Raw genomic sequence first — 14,849 nt, forward strand, 5'->3', positions numbered from 1 at the left:
AGTGTTTCGTAGAGATAACCACAATATGGTCTTTACTGGTTTACGTAGAGGTGATCTTTATATTGTTGATTTCACTAAAAAGGCTCAACCTAGAACTTTCTTAATTGCTAAATCTTCTAAAGGTTGGTTGTGGCATAGAAGATTAGGTCATGTGGGCATGCAAAATCTTGATAAGCTTATTAAAGGTGATCACATCCTTGGAGTAAAAGATGTTATATTTGACAAGGATAGATTATGCAGTGCTTGTCAAGCAGGAAAACAAGTTGGAGGAAGTCATCCCGTGAAGAACAGCATGACCACGAGGAGACCGCTCGAGCTACTTCATATGGATCTCTTTGGTCCCAATGCCTACAAAAGTCTCGGTGGTAACTCATTTGGTCTAGTCATAGTCGATGATTTTTCAAGATTTACGTGGGTGTTCTTTCTTGATGATAAATCGCAGGTCCAAAAGATCTTCACTAGGCAGGCCCAAAATCAATTTGAAGTGAAGATCAAGAAGGTTCGAAGCGACAATGGAACGGAGTTCAAGAACGCAAATGTGGATACCTTTCTTGACGAAGAGTGGATTTCACATGAGTTCTCGGCTACGTATACGCCTCAAAAAATGAAGTTGTTGAGAGGAAGAACCGGACTCTTATTGAGATGGCGAGAACGATGCTTGATGAGTACAAGACACCAAAACACTTTTGGGCGGAAGCGGTTGAGACATCTTGTCATGCAACAAATTGCTTGTATCTTCACAAGCTACTCGGCAAGACGGCGTACGAGCTTCTCACCGGTAACAAACCCCAAGTTGGATACTTTCGAGTATTCAGCTCAAAGTGCTACATTCTTGATAAGCATCGTCGTTCTAAAGTTGCTCCTAAATCTCACGAGGGTTTCCTACTCAATTATGGCTCAAACTATCACACTTACCGTGTCTACAACAATTTCACCCGAAAGGTTGAAGAGACGGTAGATGTGAAGTTTGATGAATCTAACGGCTCGCAAGTAGAGCAATTGCCAATTGATGTAGGAGACAAAGACCCTTCGGAAGCAATCCAAGACTTGTCTATTGGCAAGATTCGTCCAATGAAGGTGAAGGAGAGTACCTCGTCCGTCCAAGTGGAAGCTTCTACCTCACGACAAGGTGAACCAAGAGTTGAGATGGAAGCATCCACAAGTGGGACACGCCAAGATGAAGAAAACGAGGAAGTACACCAAGATGAACCTCATCAAGCTACTTCTCCACCTAGACAAGAGAACGACAACACCAACAATGATGAAGGCCAAGAAGAGGAACGAGATGATGAAGAAGATGCTCCACCCCGACCCAAACAAAATCTCCCACGAGTTCGAGCAAGAGTTTCACGAGACCATCCCGTTGAATAAATCTTCAACGATATTCAAACCGGGAGAATCACTCGCTCTAAAACTCGTTTGGCTAATTTTTGTGAACATTATTCATTCATCTCTAGCATTGAACCTATGAAGGTTGAAGAAGCATTGGAAGATCCGGTTTGGATAAATGCTATGCACGAAGAGCTACACAACTTTGAGAGAAACCAAGTGTGGACATTGGTCGAGAAGCCCGACAACAACCACAACATCATCGGTACCAAATGGGTGTTTCGTAACAAGCAAGACGAAGATGGACAAGTAGTTCGCAACAAAGCATGTCTCATCGCCCAAGGCTACACTCAAGTCGAAGGTATGGACTATGGTGAGACATATGCCCCCATTGCTAGACTTGAGTCCATCCGCATCTTACTTGCCTATGCTAATCACCATGATATCACCTTGTACCAAATGTACATTAAAAGTGCTTTCCTAAATGGTGAAATTGAGGAGGAAGTTTATGTTAAACAACCTCCCATCTTTGTTAATCCTAAGAAACCTGACCATGTTTACAAACTTCACAAAGCTCTTTATGGTCTCAGACAAGCTCCTAGAGCATGGTATAAATGCTTGACCAAGTTCCTTATTGAAAAAGGCTTTGAGATTGGGAAGGTTGATTCTACTCTTTTTACTAAAAGGGTTAATGGTGAATTATTTGTGTGCCAAATTTATGTCGATGATATCATATTTGGTTTGACTAACCCTCATTTTAGTGAAAAGTTTGGGAAGCTAATGTCGGGGAAGTTTTAGATGTCTATGATGAGTGAACTCAAGTTCTTTCTTGGTTTGCAAATCAAGCAAACTAAGGAATGCACCTTTGTCTCTCAAACAAAGTACACCAAGGACTTATTCAAGAAGTTCAACATGCAAGAAAGCAAAGGTATGAAAACCCCCATGCCTACTAGCGGACATCTTGACTTGACCAAGGATGGCAAATCGGTTGACCAAAAGGTTTATCGCTCTATGATTGGTTCATTGTTATATCTATGTGCCTCCTGTCCTGATATTATGCTAAGTGTGTGCATGTGTGCACGATATCAAGCGCCCCCCAAAGAATGTCATCTTAAGGCTGTGAAAAAGATAGTGAGATACCTAATACATACACCAAATTTTGGAATTTGGTATCCTAAGAGGTCTTCTTTTGATCTTTGTTGGCTACTCTGATTGGGACTATGCCGGTGACAAGGTTGATAGAAAGTCCACTTCGGGTACTTGTCAATTTCTTGGTAGATCTCTTGTATCTTGGTCCTCCAAGAAACAAAACTCGGTATCCTTATCCACCAACGAAGCGGAATACATTGTCGCCGGTTCATGTTGTGCTCAATTACTTTGGATGACCCAAACTCTTAAAGATTATGGGATCTATGTGAAACATGTTCCATTGCTTTGTGACAATGAAAGTGCTATTAAGATTGCTCATAATCCCGTGCAACATTCTTGAACCAAGCATATTGTAGTTCGTCATCATTTCATTCAAGATCATGTTGCCAAAGGGGACATTGATCTTAAGCATGTTCACACCGATAAGCAATTGGCGGATATATTCACCAAACCGCTTGATGAGAAAGTATTTTGATGTTTGAGAGGTGAATTGAACATCATTGATGCTTCAAAGTTGGAGTAGAAACTCCATTTGGATACATGCAAGGCATGAGCCTTTGACTAATCCTTGATGTTTCTCTTATGATGATGATCATATGTCTTGGATATATTTGCACCTTTGCATGCTATCTACCCCTTGTAGGTACTTGGTTGAATCAAAATCTATGAGATTGCAAATCACTCACATATTGAACAATCTCTACATCACCAAGTCTCTACAACGTGGTGGTTGAAGATAAGGAAGCATGAAATCTTTCAACATATCCTTTGACCATTTCTATACATTAAATTTCATTTGGTATCAAATTCTTGATTATCAATTTGGATACACAAGTGCTCTTCCTTGCAAGACTAACGCATGTAGGTAGATGAACTCAAACTATAAGTGGTGCTCCCAATCCTTGATGAGCTACAACAACCTTGAGCATCCCACGCAAGTTCAACTACACGATCGAGTTCAACACCACCACCCAAGGTATGTTATTCCATCTTAGAGAAGCTTTCACTACAAAAAAGACACATCCATGACATTTTGGGCCGAACGAAATTTTTTTCTGTCATACATATGACACTTCTATGACAATAATTGTGACAAAACCCGGTATCATCATAGATGTGATGGGCTCCTACTTCTATGACAAAAAATCATGACAGAAAATGGGCTTTTCGTCCTGGGCGGGCCGGAGACGCAGTTGCATGACATTCTTTGGGCCGTCCATGACGGAAAAAATCGTGGTAGAAGCGAGGGGGAGGAAAATTTCGGGGAGTTCCCGGTTACGGTGGGAGGTCGGGGGCCGAGCGATGCGCGTTTCTCTCGTACACGTACGCGCATGTGTGCGAGGCGTTGGCTCTAACTGAACCCGAGCGAGGCGTTGGGCTCTAACTGAACCCAAGCGATTGGACTGCAGGCTACGCGTTACTGAACCCGAGCGATCGATCGATGGCTGTTAACTGAACCCGATCGAGCGATTCCTTCGCTACTGCTGCTAACTGAAGCCGATCGATTGGATGAACAGTGAGTGTTGCGGGGGGGGGGAGGTTGGATGAACAGTGAGCGGTGGCGTTGCCTCTGGATGAACAGGACTCCGTGGTGTGGTGGAGGGCTGGATGAACAGTAGACGGTGGAGGGGTGCCCATGGAGGGGTGGTTGAACAGGACCCCGTGGTGTGGAGGGCTGGATGAACAGTAGACGGTGGAGGGGTGGTTGAATAGTAGCCGGTGGAGTAGCGCGCGGTGGAGGCTAGATGAACAGGAGCCCGTGGAGGCTGGAGGAGGTCGACAGTAGCCCATGGAGGCTGGAGGAGGTCGACGGTGGAGATGAACAGTATCCCGTGGAGTCCCGTTTTGCGGTACGCCACACCCCTCCCGATGAACAGGACCCCCGTTTCGACCGTAGCGCTCCAACACAAGTCCGTTTCGTCCGTTTTGCGGTACGCCACACCCCTCCCGATCAATAGGACCCCCGTTTCGACCGTAGGAGGTCCGTTTCGTCCGTTTTGCAGTACGCCAGACCCCTCCCAATGAACAGGACCCCGTTTCAAACGTGGCCGGTCGAACACAAGGCCGTTTCCTCCGTTTTGCGGTACGCCAGGCCTCGTTTCCATCGCCTGTTCCGTCCAAGCCCTCCCGATAAACACGACCACGCATTCCGTTCCGACCCAGCCAGTTGGCTCCCACGCGTTCCATTGCCTCCCGATGAACACGACGCATTCCGTTGCCTCCCCATGAACACGACGCATTTCGTTGCCTCCCCATGAACACGACGATGACGCTGTTTCTCCGTTCCGACCCAGCCATGTCAACGAGCCCTGGCCGTACGTATGCGCGAGTAGGCGTTCGAGACCCCGCCCGTACGTACACATACATGGCCGTATTTTCTTTCTTGCACCCTGGCCGTTATACGTACGTGTACATGCTACGTGCGCGCCTCTACTATGACACGTGCGCGCCTCTACATCCACTAGTATATATGTACGTACACGTTCGCGACCAGAATGACAACGCTACATACGCTTCGACCAGGTGGGTCCCGACTGTCAGGCACTTCCTTGCATGCGAAGATGTAGCTGGTGGGTCCCAGCAGTGAGGGGTGATGAAGCTATGTACCTAGGGTAGGGGCATGGACATGTCCTAAGAGCCCTACCCAAGGACATCCCTGGAAGAAGTCACCTTTCAATCGACTTGAAGGTATCCCACTCGACGGATTCAAGACACTCGACCAGGGAGCTACCACTCGACTACGAAGCCAACCATTCAACTGACAGGAGATCTAGAGTCACTCCGCAAGCAAATGGTCGGCCATTAAGTAGTCTTTATGGTCATCATAGCACTTTAATAGGGGCGTTACCAGTAACGCCCAGTCTTAATGTATTTTAACCCTGCATTACTGAGGACCGGAGGGGTCTGGCGAACTCTATATAAGCCACCCCCCTCCTCAGTAGCAGGGGTTGGCACCCCTGTAATTCGTACACACATAATCCAGTCGACCGCCTCCGGGCACCGAGATGTAGGGCTGTTACTTCCTCCGCGAAGGGCCTGAACTCGTACATCCTGGTGTATTTACAACTTCTCCATAGCTGAGATCTAGCCTCTCCATACATACCCCCCTACCTCATTGTCAGAGTTAGAACCACGACAGTTGGCGCCCACCGTGGGGCAAGAGTCTTAGCGCCTAGTTGGAGAAGTTGCGATTTTTCCGATCCCTTTGATCATGTTTCCGTGCGGAGATTTGGTGGAGGGCCGCGAGATCCGTCTCGGCGCACTCACGTTCGTCGCCGACAACTCCGCTTGGCTTCAGGAGGCTCCACTCGACATCGACGCCCTCCCCGTCCGCGGTGCGACGCACTTCCGTGCATGTGTTCGTGGCGTCCTCCTGCGGCAGCCGTCGACCCAGTATCGGTCGACTCCCGTGTCATCTTCCCGCCCTGTCTCCCACCGGCGCAAGCGCTCCGGCTGGTCGAGACTTCGGAGGTGGGTGAGGCATGCCGTGGCCCGCCGGTCGGCAGCCCCACAAGTCGCGGCAATCGAGCCCGACGAATCCCTCTACGGCCTGTTCGACCTGTCGACTGGCTCCGCGGAGACCGCATCCGAGTGCGGCAGCAGCGACCCGGCGGCTGAGGTTCTGGCGGTCGATGGAACACATAGTCCTCCCGGTTTCCGTCGCACCGATGGAGGCGCGGGTGGAGGCGACCCGTCGCATCCCCATGATGAGTATCTCCCTGAACCTCTCACGTCATTGCAGCGAGAGGAGTTTTGCCGCCAGAACATGGATGCACTCCACACTCCTATCGTCGGAGAAACCCCCGAGGCCTGCGCCTTGGAGGACGCGCGCTTGGCTAACTTGGCCGAGCGCACTCGACTGGAGAATCTCCAGCGAATACTCGACGAGCAAGCGCGTCAGCGAGCTCCCGAGTCCAGTCGACGTCAGCTCTTCCCGACTACGCAGGTATATCGAACCCCAGTTCAGAATTTGGCAGCCATGGCCCGTATAGCAGAATCGATTTAGCCCTCCCAGTCAGAGGCTGGCAGGGGCTTGTTGCAAATCAGAGCGTTGCTCCGGGTAGTGGGAAACCAGAATTCCGCTGTTTCTCAGTCGCGGAATAGGATCCACAGTCGATCCGTTGCAACGGATACAGTCCAGTCGGCTCACAGCCCAAGATCGCCCCCGAGGCGTGAGGGACGCGAAGACCGGCACGATCAGTACAGAAGAAATGAGCAGTATGATCACCGGTTCGATCGACGTCGAGTGCCAACCCCTCCCCCGAGGAGTGGGTCATATGCGCCTCAACAGCAGGATGACAGACACCCTCATAGTGTTGGGCGGAGAGTTCCAGTCGACCCCAGGGACCCAGGCTTTGATGCGAGATCCATCCTCGTTCAGGGTCTGGTTGACAGGAACGGAGCTCACCGAGAAGGCCACGACAGGGATGCGCTTGCCAGCAGCAGAGTACGTGTTTCGGGGCCAGAGTGTTTCAGTCGAGCCATCAGGGCCGCAGTGATTCCTCCCAACTTCCGGTTGGCGACTGGAGTCAGCAAGTTCACCGGCGAGTCTAAGCCTAACACTTGGCTTGAAGACTACCGAGTGGTTGTCCAAATTGGGGGCGGCAATGACAAGGTGGCTATGAAGCATTTGCCTCTCCTGTTAGAGGGCTCAGCCAGAGCGTGGCTGAATCAGTTAGCACCCAGCAGCATCTACACTTGGGAGGATCTCTCTCGAGTGTTTGTCACGACCTTTGAAGGAACATGCAAGCGACCAGTAGGCCTTACAGAATTGCGGCCTTGCATGCAGAAACCGAGTGAAACTCTGAGGGATTACATCCAGAGGTGGATCACTTTGCATCACACAGTTGAGAATGTACCAGATCACCAAGCAGTTTGTGCCTTTAAAGAAGGCGTCAAGAACAGAGAGCTGAACCTGAAGTTCGGTCGGACCGGAGAAATGTCTCTAAATCGGATGATGGAAATTGCCACCAAGTATGCTAACGGAGAAGATGAAGATCGACTCCGGAGTGGCAAGCAGAAAGAAGTCGCCCAGGAAACCGGAGGCAATTCCAGTCGGAAGCAGAAGCGGAAGGCCGAGCCAGCCGCTCCTGGGGAGGCCCTGGCTGTAACTCAGGGAAAATTCAAGGGAAAACCCAAGGGGCCCTGGAACCCCAAGAAAGTCAAGGATCAAGATGGAAATGATGTTTTGGATCTGCCATGTCACATCCACACCAAGAAAGATGAAGAGGGTAATCTTATTTACCCAAAGCACAACACTCGACAGTGCCGGCTCCTGATCCAGCAGTTTCAGGGCAAGCAGTCCAAAGACAAGGAAAAAGAGTCAGACAGAGTTGAGGACAAAGAAGATAGTGACGATGGATACCCCCAAGTCAATTCCACCTTGATGATTTTTGCTGATGTCGAAAGCAAAAGTCGACTGAAAGTCATTAACCGTGAAGTGAATATGGTTGCCCCGGCAACACCCAGCTACCTGAAGTGGTCTCAGACTGCCATCACGTTCGACCAGTCTGATCACCCTGTACACATTGCCACCCCTGGGAGGCAAGCTCTGGTGGTCGATCCAGTTGTCGAAGGCACTCGACTGACCAAAGTCCTGATGGATGGTGGCAGCGGCCTGAACATACTGTATGCAGAAACGTTGAAAGGGATGGGCATTCCGATGTCCAGGCTTAGTGCCAGCAACATGAGTTTCCATGGAGTCATTCCTGGAAAGGAAGCCGAGTCACTCGGTCAGATTGCTCCGCAGGGAAAAGTTGACATTTGAGGTTGTGGACTTCCAAAGTGCTTATCATGCTATCCTGGGCCGGCCAGCTTATGCACGCTTCATGGCTCGATCGTGCTATGTGTATCTCAAGTTGAAGATGCCCGGCCCCAGAGGTGTGATCACCGTTACGGGCAATCGGAAGAAAGCAGAGGAGTGTTTACAGAAAGGATCAAAGATCGCTGATGCTCAGATGTCAGTAGTCGAGCTGCAAGAGTACCAGAAGACTGCTGATCCGAGTGAATTGTTGCGAGCCAAGAAGCCAGCTTCAGAATCAGCTTTTCAGTCGTCCGGTGAAACTAAGCCAGTTCACATTCACCCGACCGACCCCAATGCTGCTCCGACTCTTATCTCAACGACGCTCGACTCCAAATAGGAAGAAGCGCTCGTCCAGTTCCTCCGTGAGAACTGGGACATCTTCGCATGGAAGCCTTCTGACATGCCTGGAGTTCCCAGGGGGCTGGCTGAGCACCGTCTACGAGTCAACCCGAAGTTCAAGCCTGTGAAAGAACATCTTCGACGGTCCGCCGTCCAGAAGAGGAAGGCTATTGGCGAGGAGGTGGCTCGGCTCTTAGCAGCGGAGTTCATCCGAGAGATTTACCACTCCGAGTGGCTCGCCAATGTTGTCATGGTCCCCAAGAAGGACAAGTCACTTCGCATGTGCATTGACTTTAAACATATCAATCGGGCCTGCCCGAAAGATCATTTCCCTCTCCCCCGCATCGACCAGGTAGTCGACTCGACCGCGGGGTGTGAGCGTTTGTCTTTTCTAGATGCCTATTCAGGATACCATCAGATCCGTCTGTATGGACCCGACGAGATCAAAACGGCTTTCATCACCCCATTCGGGTGCTTCTATTATGTCACCATGCCCTTCGGCCTCAAGAATGCTGGAGCCACATTCATGAGGATGATTCAGAAGTGTTTGCTCACTCAGATCAGTCGGAACGTAGAAGCATACATGGATGATATTGTGGTTAAGTCACGGAAAGGTTCCGACCTGCTGGCTGACCTTGCCGAAACCTTTGCTAACCTCAGGAGATATGATATCAAGCTCAATCCATCAAAGTGCACATTCGGAGTTCCAGGTGGAAAGTTACTCGGTTTTCTTGTTTCCGAACGAGGAATCGACGCCAATCCCGAGAAAGTTGGCGCCATATTCCGATGAAGCGCCCTGTGCGTGTGCACGATGTCCAGAAGCTTACAGGCTGCTTGGCCGCTCTAAGTCGATTCATTTCTCATCTCGGTGAAAAGGCGTTGCCTCTTTACCGACTGATGAAGAAGTCTGACAAGTTCGAGTGGACTCCAGAAGCTGATGTAGAGTTTGCAGAGCTCAAAGCCCTGCTCTCCACCCAGCCGGTGCTTGCTGCCCCAATCAGTAAAGAGCCTCTGCTGCTTTACATTGCGGCCACGGGACAAGTTGTCAGTACAGTACTTACGGTCGAGCGGGAAGAAGAAGGAAAGGCCTTCAGAGTTCAGCGCCTAGTATATTATGTGTCTGAAGTTTTGATTCCTTCGAAACAAAGATATCCCCATTACCAGAAGCTTGTATATGGGATTTACATGACCACGAAGAAGGTTGCACACTACTTCTCTGACCATTCCATTACAGTTGTCATCGACGCTCCACTGTCAGAGATGTTGCACAACAGAGATGCAACTGGTCGAGTGGCGAAGTGGGCGATTGAACTCCTTCCCCTAGATATCAAGTTTGAAGCAAAGAAGGCTATCAAGTCCCAAGCAATTGCAGATTTCGTCACCGAGTGGATTGAACAACCGCTTCCGACTCAAGTTCACTCGGAGCACTGGACCATGTTCTTCGATGGATCTAAGATGCTGAATGGTTCTGGTGCTGGGGTAGTATTGGTCTCCCCCCGAGGATATAAGGTCAGATATGTTCTCCAGATTCACTTCGATTCCTCCAATAATGAAGCAGAATATGAAGCACTCTTGTATGGGTTGCGCATGGCCATTTCACTCGGCGTCCGGCACCTCATGGTCTATGGCGACTCAGATTTGGTGGTTAATCAGGTGATGAAGGAGTGGGACGTCAGAAGCCCAGCTATGACTGGCTACTGCAATGCAGTAAGAAAGCTAGAAAAGAAATTCGAGGGGTTAGAGCTTCATCACATCCCCCAACTGAAAAATCAAGCAGCTGATGATCTGGCAAAGATAGGCTCCAAGAGAGAAGCCATTCCTAGCAATGTGTTTTTGGAACACATCCACTCGCCGTCAGTCCAGGAGGATCCTTTTACAGAAGAAGCCCCGCAACCAAAAAGTGCCACAGATCCGAGTGAAGTCGAAATTCCTGTTGTGGTCGACCTAGTCATGGAGGTCTTGGCAATCACTCCCGCCTGGACGATACCATACATCGCGTATATCTTGAGGAAAGAACTTCCAGAGGACGAAGAAGAGGCTCGACAGATCGTCCGTCGACCTAAAGCTTTCACAGTCATAAAAGGATAGTTGTATAGAGAAAGCGCGACTGGAATCGGTCAGAAGTGCATAACGCCAGAAGAAGGTCAGATAATCCTTAATGATATCCACTCGGGGACCTGTGGTCACCATGCGTCCTCTCGGACCATCGCGGCCAAAGCATACCGAGCGGGTTTTTACTGGCCCAGGGCAAACGAAATGGCAAAAGAGATAGTCGACAAGTGTGAAGGCTGCCAGTTCTACTCCAACATGCCGCACAAGCCAACATCGGCTCTGAGGACCATTCCACTCGTCTGGCCCTTCGCTGTTTGGGGACTGGACATGGTTGGTCCACTGAGAACAGGCAGGAGCGGATTCACACATGTGCTTGTGGCAGTCGACAAGTTCACCAAATGGATTGAAGCCAAGCCTATCAAAAATCTTGATGCTAGCACTGCTATCAGTTTCGTTAGAGAGTTGATATTCAGATATGGGGTCCCGCATAGCATCATCACTGACAATGGGTCAAACTTCGATTCAGACAAGTTCAGAGCTTTTTGCGCCTCTCAAGGCACACGAGTCGACTACGCGTCGGTCGCGCATCCCCAGTCGAATGGACAAGCTGAAAGAGCAAATGGTCTGATTCTCAAAGGACTGACGCCTCGACTGATGCGTGATCTCAAGCACGCAGCAGGCGCTTGGGTCGACGAGCTTCCGTCAGTTTTGTGGGGACTGAGGACCATCCCGAACCGGTCGACTGGAAGAACACCATTCTTTCTGGTTTACGGAGCCGAAGCCGTCCTGCCGAGTGATCTACTTCACAACACCCCCAGAGTCGAGCTTTATAACGAAGACGAAGCAGAGCAAGCCCGGCAAGACGCAGTCGACCTCCTAGAGGAGGAGAGGGAAATGGCTATGATCAGATCGACCATCTATCAGCAAGACTTGCGTCGATTCCATGCCAGAAATGTGAAGAGCCGAGCCTTCCAAGAAGGAGATTTGGTCCTCCGAGTGGATCAACAGAAACCACACAAACTTGCTCCTACTTGGGAAGGCCCCTTCATCATCACCAGAGTCCTCCACAATGGAGCATATCATCTCTACAACGTTGGTCACCGGATCGACGAGCCACGAGCTTGGAATGCGGAACTACTCCGCCCATTTTACACTTGAATTCTCACTCGGATGAGGTGTAATAAGAAAAACTTCTGTAGTTTATTTTTATCAAAGACAAGAGTGTCCCAGTTCTTCCTGTAATTGCTGTCACTTTTGTTTGCGTACGAAATCCCCCAGTGGGTGGCTCAGCTGCGAATCCGTTTCGCCTAAGTTTGCAAAAAATCCTACCGAGTGGTGAGCCAGACTCCCACTCGGGGGCTTAGCTGCAGCCCAGTGCTCGCCTAAGTATATGAAAATCCTACCGAGTGGAGAGCAAACCTCCCACTCGGGGGCTTAGCTGTAGCTCAGTGCTCGCCTAAGTGTTCAAAAATCCTACCGAGTGGAGAGCAAACCTCCCATTCGGAGGCTTAGCTGCAGCCCAGTGCTCGCCAAAGTGTTTGAAAATCCTACCGAGTGGAGAACAAACCTCCCACTCGGAGGCTTAGCTGCAGCCCAGTGCTCGCCTAAGTGTTTGAAAATCCTACCGAGTGGAGAGCAAACCTCCCACTCGGGGGCTTAGCTGCAGCTCAGTGCTCGCCTAAGTGTTCAAAAATCCTACCGAGTGGAGAGCAAACCTCCCACTCGGGGGCTTAGCTGCGGCTCAGTGCTCGCCTAAGTGTTCAAAAATCCTACCGAGTGGAGAGCAAACCTCCCATTCGGAGGCTTAGCTGCAGCCCAGTGCCCGCCTAAGTGTTCAAAAATCCTACCGAGGGGAGAGCAAACCTCCCATTCGGAGGCTTAGCTGCAGCCCAGTGCTCGCCTAAGTGTTCAAAAATCCTACCGAGCGGAGAGCAAACCTCCCATTCGGAGGCTTAGCTGCAGCCCAGTGCTCGCCTAAGTATATAAAAATCCTACCGAGTGGAGAGCAAACCTCCCACTCGGGGGCTTAGCTGCAGTCCAAGTACTCGCCTAAGTATTTGAAAACCCTACCGAGTGGTGAGCCAGACTCCCACTCGGAGGCTTAGCTGAAGGAAATATGCCCTAGAGGCAATAATAAAGTTATTATTTATTTCCTTATAATCATGATAAATGTTTATTATTCATGCTAGAATTGTATTAACCGGAAACATAATACATGTGTGAATACATAGACAAACAAAGTGTCACTAGTATGCCTCTACTTGACTAGCTCGTTAATCAAAGATGGTTATGTTTCCTAACCATGAACAATGAGTTGTTATTTGATTAACAAGGTCACATCATTAATTGAATGATCTGATTGACATGGCCCATTCCATTAGCTTAGCACCCGATCGTTTAGTATGTTGCTATTGCTTTCTTCATGACTTATACATGTTCCTATGACTATGAGATTATCCAACTCCCGTTTACCGGAGGAACACTTTGGGTGCTACCAAACGTCACAACGTAACTGGGTGATTATAAAGGAGCATTACAGGTGTCTCCAAAGGTAGATGTTGGGTTGGCGTATTTCGAGATTAGGATTTGTCACTCCGATTGTCGGAGAGGTATCTCTGGGCCCTCTCGGTAATACACATCACATAAGCCTTGCAAGCATTACAACTAATATAGTAGTTGTGAGATGATGTATTACGGAACGAGTAAAAGAGACTTGCCGGTAACGAGATTGAACTAGGTATTGGATACCGACGATCGAATCTCGGGCAAGTAATGTTGGGGAACGTTGCAGAAAACAAAAATTTTCCTACTTGTTTCACCAAGATCCATCTAGGAGTTCATCTAGCAACGAGTGATTAGATGCATCTACGTACCTTGTAGATCGCGAGCGGAAGCGTTCAAAGAACGGGGATGATGTAGTCGAACACGACGTGATTCAAATCACCGATGATCAAGCACCGAACGAACGGTGCCTCCGCGTTCAACACACGTACGGAACAGATGACGTCTCCTCCTTTCTTGATCCAGCAAGGGGGAAGAGAGGTTGATGAAGATCCAGCAGCACAACGGCGTAGTGGTGGATGCAGGGCGTCACAGTAGCAGGGCTTCGCCTATACTACGAGAGAGAGACGTAACGGGGAGAGAGGAAGCACCAAAGGCTGAGGTATGAAGTCCTCCCTCTCCTCAACTATATATAGGAGGTCCAAGGGGGGTGGTGCGCAGCCTAGGAGATCCAATCTCCTAGGTGCGGCGGCCAGGGGAGGGTTTCCCTCCCCCCCAAGGCACCTCGGGGTGCCTTCCACCACTTGGACTCCTCCGTGGTGGAAACCCTAGGCGCATGGTCCTAGTAGGGCTGGTGCCCTTGGCCCATGAAGGCCAAGGCGCACCCCCTACAGCCCATGTGGCCCCCCGGGACAGGTGGCCCCACCCGGTGGGCCCCCGGGACCCCTCCGGTGGTCCCGGTACAATACCGATAACCCCGAAACTTGTCCCGATGGCCGAAACAACACTTCCTATATATAATTCTTTACCTCCGGACCATTCCGGAACTCCTCGTGACGTCCGGGATCTCATCCGGGACTCCGAACAACATTCGGGTTACTGCATATTCATATCTTCATAACCCTAGCGTCACCGAACCTTAAGTGTGTAGACCCTACGGGTTCGGGAGACAAGCAGACATGACCGAGACGACTCTCCGGTCAATAACCAACAGCGGGATCTGGATACCCATGATGGCTCCCACATGCTCCACGATGATCTCATCGGATGAACCACGATGTCGAGGATTAATCAACCCCGTATACAATTCCCTTTGTCAATCGGTATGTTACTTGCCCGAGACTCGATCGTCGGTATCCCAATACCTTGTTCAGTCTCGTTACCGGCAAGTCACTTTACTCGTACCGTAATGCATGATCCCGCGATCAACCACTTGGTCACCTTGAGCTCATAATGATGATGCATTACCGAGTGGGCCCAGTGATACCTCTCCGTTATCCAGAGTGACAAATCCCAGTCTCGATCCGTGTCAACCCAACAGACACTTTCGGAGATACCTGTAATGCACCTTTATAGTCACCCAGTTATGTTGTGACGTTTGATACACCCAAAGCACTCCTACGGTATCCGGGAGTTACACGATCTCATGGTCAAAGGAAAAGATACTTGACATTGG

The sequence above is a fragment of the Triticum urartu genome, chromosome 6 (assembly GCF_003073215.2).
Source record: "Triticum urartu cultivar G1812 chromosome 6, Tu2.1, whole genome shotgun sequence".
Taxonomy (NCBI): Eukaryota; Viridiplantae; Streptophyta; class Magnoliopsida; order Poales; family Poaceae; genus Triticum; species Triticum urartu.